This window comes from Peromyscus californicus, unplaced genomic scaffold (assembly GCF_007827085.1).
Source record: "Peromyscus californicus insignis strain IS unplaced genomic scaffold, ASM782708v3 Scaffold_5__1_contigs__length_169319896, whole genome shotgun sequence".
Taxonomy (NCBI): Eukaryota; Metazoa; Chordata; class Mammalia; order Rodentia; family Cricetidae; genus Peromyscus; species Peromyscus californicus.
Window position 1 is genome coordinate 52,272,884 of NW_026294573.1, and position 13,821 is coordinate 52,286,704.

The window sequence follows — 13,821 nt, forward strand, 5'->3', positions numbered from 1 at the left end:
ATCACGCTCCTAGGGCTGGAGAGATGGCTCAGTGGTTAAGAGCACTGGCTGCCTTCCTTCCCTCTGCTTGGGTAGTGCACAGCCCCAGGTGGTCCCCAGGCTGGGAAGCAGGGAAGGGAAGGTATGTGTGGTCCAGGAGGGAGAAAGGTGGATCAGAGGTTTTACTTGAAAACAAGCTCCATCCTTTTTCTGTATTTATAAGTGAAGGTTCTGAGCAGAGCAGCATGACCCAAGTGTGGCACGATCAGGTGTGTGTGTGAATGGAGATGACCCTTTTCTCTTCTTCAAGTTTATTTTTTATTTCTGTTCTTGTTTAAACAAAGTTTTATTTCATTGTTTATTTTACCTTTTTTGTTTTTGTTTTTGTTTTTTTTTTTTTTTTTTGTTTTTGTTTTGTAACAAGAACTAAACTAAGGGATAGAAAAGCTGTTTTCAGGCTGTCGGTCTTGTTAAGGGGAGTGAGACCTTGCATGGTAGACTAGGCGTTAGAGTGTCAGTGAGGTCAGCGAGTCTTCGTGCGTCCTGTGTCATCGTTTGGGCACTATTGGTTTTTGTTTTGTTTTGTTTTGTTTTGTTTTAATGCAATGGCAAAAAAAAATCTTTGTACCTGGGGAAAATAACAGCAACTTTTTTTTAATTAAAAAGGAAAATTAAAAAAAAAAAAAAAAAAAAAGAGCACTGGCTGCTCTTCCAGAGGCCTGCGTTTGATTCCAGGCTCCCACATGGTGGCTCACAACCACCTGCAACTCCAGTTCCAGGGGATCTGATGCCCTCTTCTGACCTCCAGGGACACTTCATGCATGGTGCACAGACATACATGTAGGTGAAACCCTCTTACACATAAAATAACTAAAACAAGTGAAATAATCTCTTTTTGCTTTCTATGCATGTCACTGTCAATGTCTTAATTCAGAATCTGTGGTTAGTTTGACGTGAAACTATGGGCATGTTTTCTCTACTTTCCATTCCAATTGCACAATAAGTTCCTTGAGATGATTTAAGAACTGGGTACACACAAGCTCCCTACGCAATGTCCGATCAGCAGATGTTAGCTACATGGTGCCATCCGTGCCTATGCTGATCCTTCAGAGTGCCCTGGTCCATCACTCCTTCCCACGCCTCACCTAAGCCAACTTTTTAATCCACTGTCCTCTCTCATGACAGCTAGGTGGAGGCTTTGTGTCCCCTGGAACAGAGCTTCTCACTTCTGTGGATCTCTCCATCACCTGGGGACCAGGTTGAGATGCAGAATTTTCAGTAGGTCCAGGTGGGTACGTTTCTAAGGACCCTTCAGACACTGCTGCTGGCATCACAGTAGCAAGGCAGTGTTTCCCAGCATGCTCTCTGTGCTTCTAACAAGCTTCCACCAATGCCATGTCTACTGGTCTGCAGACCACGCTTTGACTAGTGAGGGTCTCCAGCGGCATAGAAGGACCCATTTTTAAAAGGCCTTCAATAAGAAGAACTTGGCTTCTTTTCACTCTGTTCTTCTTCAGATAATAACTGATCCCAGGCAAACTGCACTCATATGTCTTTTTCTGAACACACCCATTACTGCTCTACCCAAATCCTTGTGATCTAGATGTCTCTCCACAGTTCTTCCCCTCCGAAACTGAGGCATATATTCCTACGCCTTTCTGTTTCTGATTATTCACTAGCCACTAACTACAATGTATTTGAATAATTATCTCACTGTGTGATCGTTATCAGTCTCAGAAGGAAAGTGGGGTGTTGGGAATGGCTGTTGCATCCATTTCCTAGGTTGTCATAACAAAGCGCAACAGACTTGAACTGCGTAAGACAATATGAGTTCATGCCTTCTGGAATGTCCACCAAGACTGTTCCAAGCCTGGCTCCTAGTACCTGAAGGCTGCTGGCAATCTTGGACAGTCCTTGGTTATGGGTCCATCCTTCCAATCACTGCCTCTGCCATCCCGTGCCCATTCTCACCTTGTCTGTGTCTATCTCTTTTTCTTTCTCTTTTGGAGAAACAAAATACCATTTAAGAAAATAAAGACATCAGTCATTGAGACAGAAGTCCTCTCTATTCCAGCGTGATCCCAGCTTAACTTTATCTTAACTGTGTCTGCAATGACTTTATTTCTAAAGAGCATTACATTTGGGAGTCTGGGGAAGGGCATTTGAGGGGGATACCATTGACATCATCACATCCACCATTGAATTACTGGCAATGGTAAGAGCAAGACCAAGCCGGGCAGTGGTGGCTCATGGCTTTAATCCCAGCACTCAGGAGGCAGAGGCAGGTCGCCAGCATGGCTCTCCCTAGTCTTGCAGCAAATACCGTTTTTTTGTTTGTTTGTTTGTTTGTTTTTATCTTTGCATAGATAGAAGTGTTGGCGTTGGCTGGTATTCGTTTCTTTGAAGTTAGCCAGGCACTGAATTTGCGATCCTCCTGCTTCAGCCTCCCAAGTGCTCAATTGCAGGTGTGTGCCACCACAGTTTTTTAACTGAGCTGGCTGCTGAGGCACGTTTGCAGAGACCTTGTAGTAGAACCTAATCATGCCCTTGCGAGGCCGCTGTGTACCAGCTCATCTCAGCTTCTTGATCTGCGAAAAGAAGGTTTAATTTCAATGCTTCTTAGCTCTCCACTCACCACAATTCTTTGATCAAAACTTAATTTTCAGATATTAGCTTGTGTTTTTTTTTTTCTTTTTTTTTTGGTTTTTTCGAGGCAGGGTTTCACTGTGTAGCTTTGCACCTTTCCTGGAACTCACTTGGTAGTCCAGGCTGGCCTCGAACTCACAGAGATCCGCCTGCCTCTGCCCCCGAGTGCTGGGATTAAAGGCGTGCGCCACCACCGCCCGGCTTAGCTTGTGTTTTAAGCACATGTATTTAAATAGTTACAAGGTTGTGACTGTGAGTGCACATATTTTAAATTGTGTTTTTATTCTGTGTGCGTGAGTGTTTTGCCTATATGTATTATATGTACATCACGGGCATGCCTGTTGCCCATGGGGTCCAGAAGAAGGTCTCAGACCCCATAGAACTGGAGTTATGGGTGGTTGTGAGCAACCATGTAGGTACTGGGAACTGAACCCAAGTCCTCTTCGAAAACTACAAATGCTTCTAAGTGCTGAGCCATCTCTCCAGACCCTGTGAGTACACATCTTGAAGTTAAGAAGGCCTGGGTTCGCATCCTGACTCTAGTATTTATTAAAAGCAAGTTGTTAGTAGGGTATGATGATATAGGCCTATAATCCCAGAAGATTACAGGAGGGTGGGGGTAGATGGGGGGTTGGGACTAAGACAGAAGGATCAGAAGTTCAAGGCCAGCCTGGGCTACATAATGAAACCCTGTCTTAAAAGTGTGATTTTCCTGTCAGAATCACTTTTCTCATCTGTACTTTGGATTAATAATAATGGTAAATAGCTACTCCGGGGGTGGTACCCTGGTAAAATAAGGTGAGTGTAAGAACAATGCCTGGCACAGGCACCTGAGACTGGCACTCCATGGAAAGAAATGTACCATATACTTAATTTCCAATCCAAGCTTGATACACTTACCGAACTGTACTTCCCGTTGACTGGATCCCCCTCATCTAGGATGGAAAGCATTGGTGGAGATGAGAACAGCGTTTCGTGCTGAATGTCTCTGCCTTTGATAAATCATCCCAGCCTGTAGCACTCTTCAAACTAGCAGATGAAATGCCATCTTTTGGCAACTGAGCACCATTTATAAATTAAATTTATCGATACACATGGTCTTGGTTATTATTTTAATCTTCCTCTCTCGGTGTTCCGAAAGAAAATATAAGTCTTTTGTTTACCTCTGTTTGCTAATGCTTTGACAAATCGTACATTTTTAGTATTCTATCAGTGGCAAAAGTCTAATTGCCGTATTGTATTCTGATTTATTTCTTTCCTTACTTTCTTTGCATCTGCAGCTCAACAAATGAGTCTCTGAAGAGGGATATGTTATGATACAGTGTCAGTGAAATTAATCCTGATCAATTTTAAAGTTCACGTTTTTATTTGATGACTTCCAGGGGAATCACTAAACTGGGGTTGACTTGGTCTCTTCTTTTGTTGGTTAAATATTGTTGTTTTAAAGCAGAGGAGCTAGAGTGACAATCGGGCTCCTCCTGCGCTTCCTAACACTGTTTCCTTTCTGAAGAAAAGCCACAGTATGCCCGCCTGCCTGTGGAGGCTCATTGGCCCAAAAGACCACAGGTGACTGGTTGTGCCCGGCTGGTGCCTGGCCTCTTAGAAGTCAAGAGGTTTGATCATCTTAAAACAGGAGAACGGGGGGGGGGGGGGGGGGGGGGGGGGGGGGGGGAAGAACTCTAGAGAACTTCCCTCCCATCTTTCCAGTGCCTTGTGGTATTTCCATTTTTTTTTTTTCTTTCTCAAAACAACTGTTGTCTCTGCGTGGTAGTTCATACATAGCACACTGTGTGAGCCTCGGCACCACGCAGGGTGGTAGCCCAAGTGGGATTTTCTTCCCTTCTCTGACAGGAAACTGGTGTACAGAAAGGGGAGCCGTCTAGCTGAGTTCACACAGGGTCTGGGTACAAATTTCAGATAGTTCTGTGTTCGTCACTGGAAAAATGAAAGACAAGCTTGGACCCAGGGAAAGTGGCGTTGGAACTCATACTGCTCAATATGGAACATAGTTAAAAATGAAATCCGGCTAATATGCAGTGCTTACTTTTTCATGCAGACATTTAAGCTCCTTTATATAATTTCTCAAGTCCTAACACAAAATGGCATGGGATACAGTTGATTGAAAAAGATAAACAGTCTAAGAAACAAATGTCTGTGTTCTCCCACAGTTGAATCTTACCTGGATTCCTATACTCCACATTTAAAAAAAAATATTTTTGGTATGTAACTTGATAGCATTTATAATGATTTTAATTCTTACAGGCATTTTTCATATATTTCTAACTTTGTCTATAACACTTGCTTTCTTCTTTAGTTCTTCATGCAAAAATAAATCTGGGAGGAAAAACAAAGAAATAAGGTCGTTTCCAGAAAAATCTATAGCACAGTGTAGGTAAGTATAGCATGCAAATATGTGTTGTCATTTGGTGTTTCAAAAGTACCCTAAGACTTTCCTCTTTGGATAAACTTCATCTCATGGTAGCTGAAGTTAACTCTGAGGGAAAATATCATGGAGTTACATTGGAATTTGGAGAGGATGATTTCTGCTGTGAGTCGTATTTGATGCATATAAAATAAATACCACTTACTACTTTCAGATTCAAGTGTGTACAGACATTTTTGCATGCTCAATATGATGGTCCCCTAATTGTTTAGAATGCCCCTTCCCTGCTGATCTCCCTTCTCGCATGACCATCCAAATCAGATCTTGAGGGGGCCTGGGTTAACTTTAAATCACAGGCTTTTTGGTTGCCTCATTGTTCTCGGAACAAGCGGATTTTATTTTTTGCCTCCTTTTTTTTTTATCGTTAATGTCAAGCAAACATTTATTTCAGGTGCAAAGCCTCGGGATACGTTAGCGAAAACAGTGGCTAGGCTGTTGTACCGCTTACTGCCCACTAAGTGGGTGGGAAAAGGGTGCTGTGACCCTCTTACCCTTCCCACCAGTCTCCCTAACAGCTTTGGCCTTCGGGTCAGCTCAATTTCCCCTCCACTGAGTGGCCATTACTGTGCCTGCTCGGTGATAAATGCCTTTTGTGAGAGACTGCGTTGCCGCCAGCTAGCACTAGGGAAGTCTGCCACCCAGGCCAGCCAGCCAGACTAAACGTGCTGGCCCGCCATGGGCCCGTTACCTAGCAACGTGCCTGGTCTCACCAAAATGAATAGACCCACAAACAAAAACGAAAAGGAGCGAAAACCAGTCAAAGCACGAGGGGCGAGGAGGTTAATATTCTTCCATCAAATAACATCGTTTTAGAGAATTGCATTTTAACCTTTTTCTTCCCCCAGAGCCTGTGGAGACATGCATTGGAAATGAAATTAGGCCGCATTTGTATTTTTGAGAAATGTTTTCTTTTATGTAAAATTTTCTTTCTAAGGAAAATTTCCCAACTTTCTCTGAAAGCGGAAGAAGCAACTCTAGAGAGGATTGCAACATGCTGTCCAAGAATCTTAACATTTTCCTGTTACCTGCTGTATGGCTTTGGTCAGGTAACACGTCCTCTGTTGTTCTGTGACCCCAGTAATGATAAAGGAGACCAGAAGTGACTTGTTAGGCACGGCCCGAGGGTGGGACACACTGTCGAATGCCGAAGAAAGAAACACCCAGTTTCCTCAAACCTGGACACAATCAACTCTGAGTCTACAGCTAGATGGCTCCTTTCAGATTAGGAAAAATCTGCTCAGTTAAATATGTCTTCAGCTGTAAGGCTAGAGTTGTTCCCAAATATCAGTCACGTGTGTGTGTGTGTGTGTGTGTGTGTGTGTGTGTGTGTGTGTGTGTGTAATTTTGAGTATCTTGTATGCATAATGCCCATAATTATAATAATGCCATTTGTTAGATTAAAAATTAATACATGAGTAATCCCAGGTCCCCAGAAGCAGAAGCAGGAGGATCTCTGTGAGTTCAAGGCCAGCCTGGTCTAAATAGCTAGTTCCAGGCCAGCTAGGGCTACACAGAGAGACCCTTTCACAAAAAAACAAACAAATAAAATAAATGATGTGCTCAATAAAGTCATTTGATGGTTATTTTTTTCATGTCTACCAGTCTTCATCCTTCCCATCTCCTACTCACAGAGAGATAATTGCACACATACAAATAGATTGTTCATAACCCCTTCAACTTCCCTCCTGGTATCCTCACTGTCACTGACCTGGTTCAGGTCACCACGCACATGTAGAGGATTAGGTTAGCCTTGTCCCCAATCTTCCTCTCCACATCTTCCTGTGCTTCCTGCTCTTTTCACTGCCAGATGACTTCAGTGGCATCTCAAGCCCTTTGTAGAATCTTCATTTGACTCCTATTGGCACTTCCAGCACCCCCGCCCCCCATCGCATCTCTCTGGTCTTGGGTCTCCTTGTTCCTCTGAAACACCATGCTTCTGAGCACCTTCCTTTGGGCCCATACCGCTCCTGTGCATAGAACGCACTTGCTGGGTCCACTTTGCTCCAGAAAATTTCTCATCCCTTTTAGGCTCATGTTTTCTGCCCGCAGGCGAAGCAAGCTGTTCCAGAATTGGCTCTCCTGGCCCCTTCTCCACACTGCCTCACCTCGAGCAAGTCCTTTGTCATGCCTCCTCTAACCTGCAAGATGAGGTTAACAGCACCTACTTCCCGGAGCTGCTGCGGAGGGAAACAAGTTCCCAGCACAGAAGTACTCGACACCTCGCCCAGTGTGTGTGGTCACAGCTCCCGACAAACATTGTAACGTCTCCAGCACAGTGTCTGTGACACAGTCACAGCTCACCTGCTTGTCTCCCTCCTCCAAGAGGGCAAGATTCAGGGAGTCCGCTCTCATTAGCTCACCTCCCCTTGTTAGAGGTATTCTGGAAGGCTTTACTATGACAGGGAGGGAGGGAGGGAAAGAGGGAGAGACAGAGGAAGGGAGGGGGGAAGGAAGGAAGGAAGGAAGGAAGGAAGGAAGGAAGGAAGGAAGGAAGGAAGGTAGGAAGGAAGGTAGGTTGATGTCTAGGGTTTTGCGGGTTAATGAGGGAGCTTGCTACCCTAATACTTTAGCATGCTTTCTCTTCAGCAAAGCTTTGCCCACCTCGTAATTCACCCGTAGACTCTCTTTGGAGGTTTTTCTTTTAGGATGCCCACCAACAGAAGTGGTCTTTTCTCCTTCTCCTACGCCCACTGGAAGCCATCATAAACTCCGTTTTATTACGCGGGCCGAACTTGAACACTTAAATTCCAGAGCCTCCTGGACAAGCCCTGTAAAGTGATGGTGCTATTTTTGTTTCACGGCTGTTAGATTTAGTCCCGCTATAGATTGCCTGTAAACTTTACAGGGTTCAATTTTTAAGCCAGCTCGCTGACTTCTCACTCTTCTCAAGTGGAGTCAGTTTTGTACTTTAAAATGGAAAGAATATGCTTATTTATCTATCTCCTGCAAAAACTCAAGCTGAGTACAAGTCATTATTTTTAAAGGCGTCACAAACCTGCAGCCTGACTGTGGAATAAAATTCCAGGGGCCAGAGAGCCACAGACTCCGTATCACAACGATGGGGATATAGCATTCAAAAGAGCCAAGCTGAAAAGGAAGCAGAATGGGGGTGAATGTTGTTTCCAGACAGAGATAAGTCACTTCCAGGAGAACTTTTTGTTGGACTAAAAAGCCTGAGAAATTGTAGCAGGAATCTTAAAAGTTCTTATTAATAAAACAAACCTGGAGTCAAGTATTGGGGTGAAGCTGGAAGATCAGAGAACCAGAACAAGCCACAGCTAACCTCACCTGGCCAACTTCTCAACTGGTCTTGTTTCCTCAGACTGGAAGCTTCTGTGTCCTCATCCCAATGGCTCTCAGCTGAACTGCTGCTCGAAAGTCTGAAGCTAAAAGCTTAACCAGCCAAATGCTTCTAGTTTCTGGTCCTCACGCCTTATATACCTTTCTGGTATTAAAGGCGTGTGTCACCATGCCTGGCCGGTTCCAGTGTGGCCTTGAACTCACAGAGATCCAGAGGGATTTCTACCTCTGGAGTGCTAGGATTAAAGGTGTGAGTGCCACCATTTTCTAGTCTTTGTATTAGTGGCTGTTCTGTCTCTGACCCCAGATAAGTTTATTAGGGTGCACAATATTTTGGGGAACACAATACCACCACAAGAAATCTGTTTTTATTTTTATTTTTTCTTTAAAGAAAGACAGCAGCCCTTGTAAAAAAAAGACTCCGGGCTTCTGTCTTTAGAGACAAAACCCACCTGGAAATGAGCTGTTTTAACAGGATGGTTGACCTGGTTGAGGCATTTAACCTCTCTGACCCTCAGTTTCCTTATCTGTAAAGTGGAGCCATTCCTTACGAAGCTGTCTTCGGAACTGAACGGACGGCACACACTGAACGGCAGGCACAGCAGACGGCAGGTGTCATCTCAGCAGACACTAGCTTCCTCTCCAGCTTCCCTTTTTCTTGTTGTTTCCTTTTCTTCTTTTGTCCCCTTTGCACGACAGGAACTGTAGACACTGTCCCAGGCCCCAGTACTGAGGTCTTTCACAGAATACTGAGATCCCAGGGTCGAGCTCTTCCCCAAAGCTCTGACTCCCAGTTGGCCTTTTTCCTCAATTCCCTCTTGATCCCTTGGCATATGGGAAGGCTAAGAGCTGTACTGGGAGCATTCAGAGTACTAGAAATATCCAGCATGGTCATGAGCCAAATAACTTCAGTTGACAGACTGAACATCTGACATTTGTACCATAGAGTATAATGGAGGGGCTGGAGAGAGAAGGTTCCATGGTTAAGAACACTTACTGCTTTTGCAGAGGACCCAGATTCAGTTCCTAGACATGTGGCTCACAGCCATTTGTAATGCCAGTTCGAGGGGATCTGATGCCCTCTTCCATCCCTGTGGGCACCAGGCACGCATGTGGTGTGCAGGCTTACATGTGGGCAAACATTCATACATATAAAATAAAAATTGAATCTTTTTAAAAAATTATGGTGGGTCGCCAGGCGGTGGTGGCGCACGCCTTTAATCCCAGCACTCGGGAGGCAGAGGCAGGCGGATCTCTGTGAGTTCGAGGCCAGCCTGCTCTACAAAGTGAGTTCCAGGAAAGGCATAAAACTACACAGAGAAACCCTGTCTTGAAAAACCAAAAAAAAAGAAATTATGGTGGAGCTGAAAAATTCCCATTACCTAGGGTTGTTGTTTTAGTTAGGGTTTTTGTTGCTCTGAAGAGACACCATGACCACAGCAACTCTTATAAAGGAAAACATTTATTGAGGTGGCTTGCTTACAGTTCAGAGGTTCAGTCCATTATCATCAGGATGGGAACCATGGCAGCACACAGGCAGACATGGTGCTGGAGAAGCAGCTGAGAGTCCCACATCTTGCAGGCAACAGGAAGTGAACTGTGCATGTGTCACACTGAGCGTAGCTTGAGCAGAGGAGACCTCAAAGCCCACCTCCACAGTGACACCATTCCACCAAAAAGCCCACGCCCACTCCAACAAAGTCACTCCTAATAATGCCACTCCCCTTGGGGGCTATTTTCTTTCAAACCAGCCTGGCTGCCATGGCACTTTTCTTGACTCACATACCTGCAATGATAAAAACATAGGTAAAACTTCTGCCCAAGCATGCACAATAACATGCTGTATGTAGAAATCACAGTAAATTCTGTACACAAAACCACAGTAAATGACTGCTGCTGGTTTCTAGTTTACTATGCTATATTTTCATCACTAGAGTATAGTCTATCTATTTTTGAAGAGCTTCCTATAAAGCAGTTCTTCATGTTGTATGGGCAGCAGCCTTACACATCTTGTGTTCATTCCATCTCCTGATGGCACCAAGAGCTGTGGAATGCCCCCAAGGTGTGTGGAAGTACACTCTGAAGTTCACACGATAAAACCATCTAACGATGTGTCCCCATGATTAACATCACATCTGTGTAGTTGACTCACAAGGTAGTTACATGTAACTTGAGACTTGAACCCTTGCTCCTCAGCCTTCCACCTTGTACCTTTAACAACTACTATCTGCCCATAGAACAGTTATTTGGGCACTAAGATGGCACAAGAAAGAACATCAGTCTTAGAATCGCACAGATGGAATTTGAATCCCAGAAATTCTTCCATGGGCTTATAAGCATATATACCTAGTGTAGCAATATCAAAGGTGGGCCTGCCCATCCATCATCTTTATGCAACTTATATCACTTACTGTCATGTCTTCATCCACCAAATGGATGAAATAATCTGAAATACTGAGCATTTTTTTAATCATATATTAAGGTCTTCTTATACATTTTCTTATCTCATGTTTCCAGTCACCTCGACATTGCTTTACATATGGTTCGGATCAATACTATACGCTTCCTGAAGGTTCATGTGTTAAAGGCGTGGTCTCCAGGTAGTGTAGTGCTATTGGCAGGTGATGGAGTCCAGTCTTTGAAGAGAGTTGTGGAACCCCAGTCCACCATCATTCCTTTCTCTCTTTTGCTTACTGGCCACTAGGTGAGTAAATTTGCTCTCCATGCACATCTCCAAGATGTTATATGTCTCCAGAATGGGGCCAGCTGACAATGGACTTGAAGCACCAACACTGTGGGTCAAAACAAGTCTCTTTTTTTTTGAAGCTGATTATTTCAGGTATGTCACAGCAAGCAGACTACCAAGGTAACTGAGATCATTGTGTGATTGCAGGTCTGGGTCCAGGCAAGATGTTTCTAGGTTCTTGGCCTATTGTTCAAGAAGTTGAAACAAAGGTTGGCACATTTGCTAAGTAGCCGGGGAACTTTATCCAAAGCAAAGGGGTAGGACAGATTAGAGAGGAATATACTATCACGACTGACAGAAGGGCCACACGAGTGAGCATCCGTAGCTAGAGTTTTCCTGCCTGGTTCACAGTCAGGACAAATCTCTCTCACCTGCCAGTCCCACAGCCGCTCAGACCCGACCAAGTAAACACAGAGACTTTGGTTACAAACTGTATGGCCGTGGCAGGCTTCTTGCTAACTTTTCTTACAGCTTAAATTAATCCATTTCTATAAATCTATACCTTGCCGCGTAGCTTGTGGCTTACCGGCATCTTCACATGCTGTTTGTCATTGTGGCAGCTGGCAGTGTCTCTCACTCAGCCTTCCACTTCCCAGCTTTATTCTCCTCCTTGTCCCGCCTATACTTCTTGCCTGGCCACTGGCCAATCAGTGATTTATTTATTGACCAATCAGAGCAACACATTTGCCATACAGAACATCCCACAGCAAGCATCCTCAGGGCCCCAGGTTACTGTCTGAAGCTCCTTTTGTGTAGGGTCTGAAGAAAGGACAGATTAGTTACTAAGGGGTGTGGTTTGAGTGATTCTCTATTTTGACTGATGGACTGGGTCATATAATTATTTTTCTACTGTGCATGCCCCTTCCCTAAGGAATCTGATTTTAATCATATGCACACCTATTTATGGATAGGTATCAAATGGTAAGTAAGGGGTTCTCTCTAAAAGTTCACTTAAGGACACAGATTTGCCTCTTTGTGCATGCCCCCCATACCAATTCCCAGGTGACTCTAGCATGTGTCAAGTTGACAGACGCAAGCAGCATTGTGAGTGTGTATGTAGTGGCTGCAGGCAAATGCATTACTGTTAGATGTGCAGATAGCCCAAGCCAAGTGAGGGTCAAGGTTGCTAACTCATTCCCTAGGCTTGCTTACTTCCCCTGGCCTGCCACCCAAAGGCTAACTCTGAACCAGGTCTGATGTCCCCAGTGCTAATAGATGAGAAGCAGCAGCAGTGGCAGCTGGCAGAGTTTTGAACACACAGCATCGTTAGAACTCTGCGAAGTGCTTGTCACCCTCTGTGCTGGCTAGAGACACATTCTAGAGTCATCTGGAAGAAGGATCCTCAGTTGAGAAAATGCCTCAACAGATTTGCCCATGGACAAGTCCTGAGGGCATTTTCTTGATTGATGATTGATGTGGGAGGGCCCTGCTTACTGGTGGCCTTAGGTGCTGTAAGAAAGCAAGCTGGGCAAGCTGTGGGGAGCAAGCCAGTAAGCAGCCCTCCTCCAAGGCCTCTGCTCCAGTTCCTGCCTCCAGATTCCTGTCTTGAGTTTCTGCCCTAACTTCCCTCAGTGATGGAGTGAGGCCTGAGAAGTGTAAGCTGAAACGACCCCCCCCCCCCGCCCCACGCGCCCCAAGTTGCTTTTGGTCCTGGTGTTTTATCACAGCAATAGTAGCCCCAGCTAAGACCCTCTTTCTTCTCTTCCTCCCTTCTTTCTTGTTCTCATAGGTGTCTAGATAGCGAGGACATGGAAACAGAGATAGTTAGAAAAGGGACAGGAAACAGTCAGTGTGAATCACTGCTCTTCCTGGGGTGGCTCTGCATTAATTCTCTGAAATCAATTTGAGTGTCCCAAACTCTGCTATGTGGTTAAGAAGGTCCTGTAATTAACTTTTGAGTTTTAAGTGGGTTTTCTCTCCCTTCCTTTGTATTGACACTATTTAATTTGTTCCTTTGTCCCCACTTTTTTTTCTCTCCTATGTGCACGCCAGGTCCATGGTAATGAACGGACTCAGGTAATTATAAGGTCTCAATTGCATCAAAGGACTTGGATGCAGCCCTGGATTCCATGAGTGACATGAGCAGAGCTCCAGGGTTTAGAACTTATCACTGTCTTGATAGAAACTTGGCTCTTTTGAGTCATTCCAGATGTGGTACACTTGTCACTCTGAAGAAAAGGAACTTTTGAATAGTTTACTCTCTGATACACCTCCTCGGTCTGGGAGTGCTAGCCACAGGAGAGCTGGAGAGATATTGCAGTAGCTCAGAATGGGAGTGACTTACACATACACTGGATCTTGAAAATGGAACTCTTCGTGCCAAGAAATGACTTTCCATTGGCCCTAGTGAATTATTTCACAGACTTTCTGGGATTTGAATCAGTTACCATGGACAGCTTAGGACTCTGGAAACTGCACACTGGTGTCTGCTGGCAGCAATGCTGGTTCTGGCATTTAACCATGTAACCACAGTCCTCTCCAACCCAGAGTAACTAATATTGGCTCCATTTTTAGATAAGAGAAACAGAGTCCAAAAATATTAAGTGACCTTCTTAAGACTCCGCAGCCATGGGGTAGGATTCAGGTTCACATCTGGATGGCTCCAAAGCCATCAGTATTCCACACTATATTTTATCTAGAGAATAAAATCCTCCAATCGTTGGTCCAGACCAAGTAATTGGTTTGAATGGAAGGGTTTGGTGAGTGG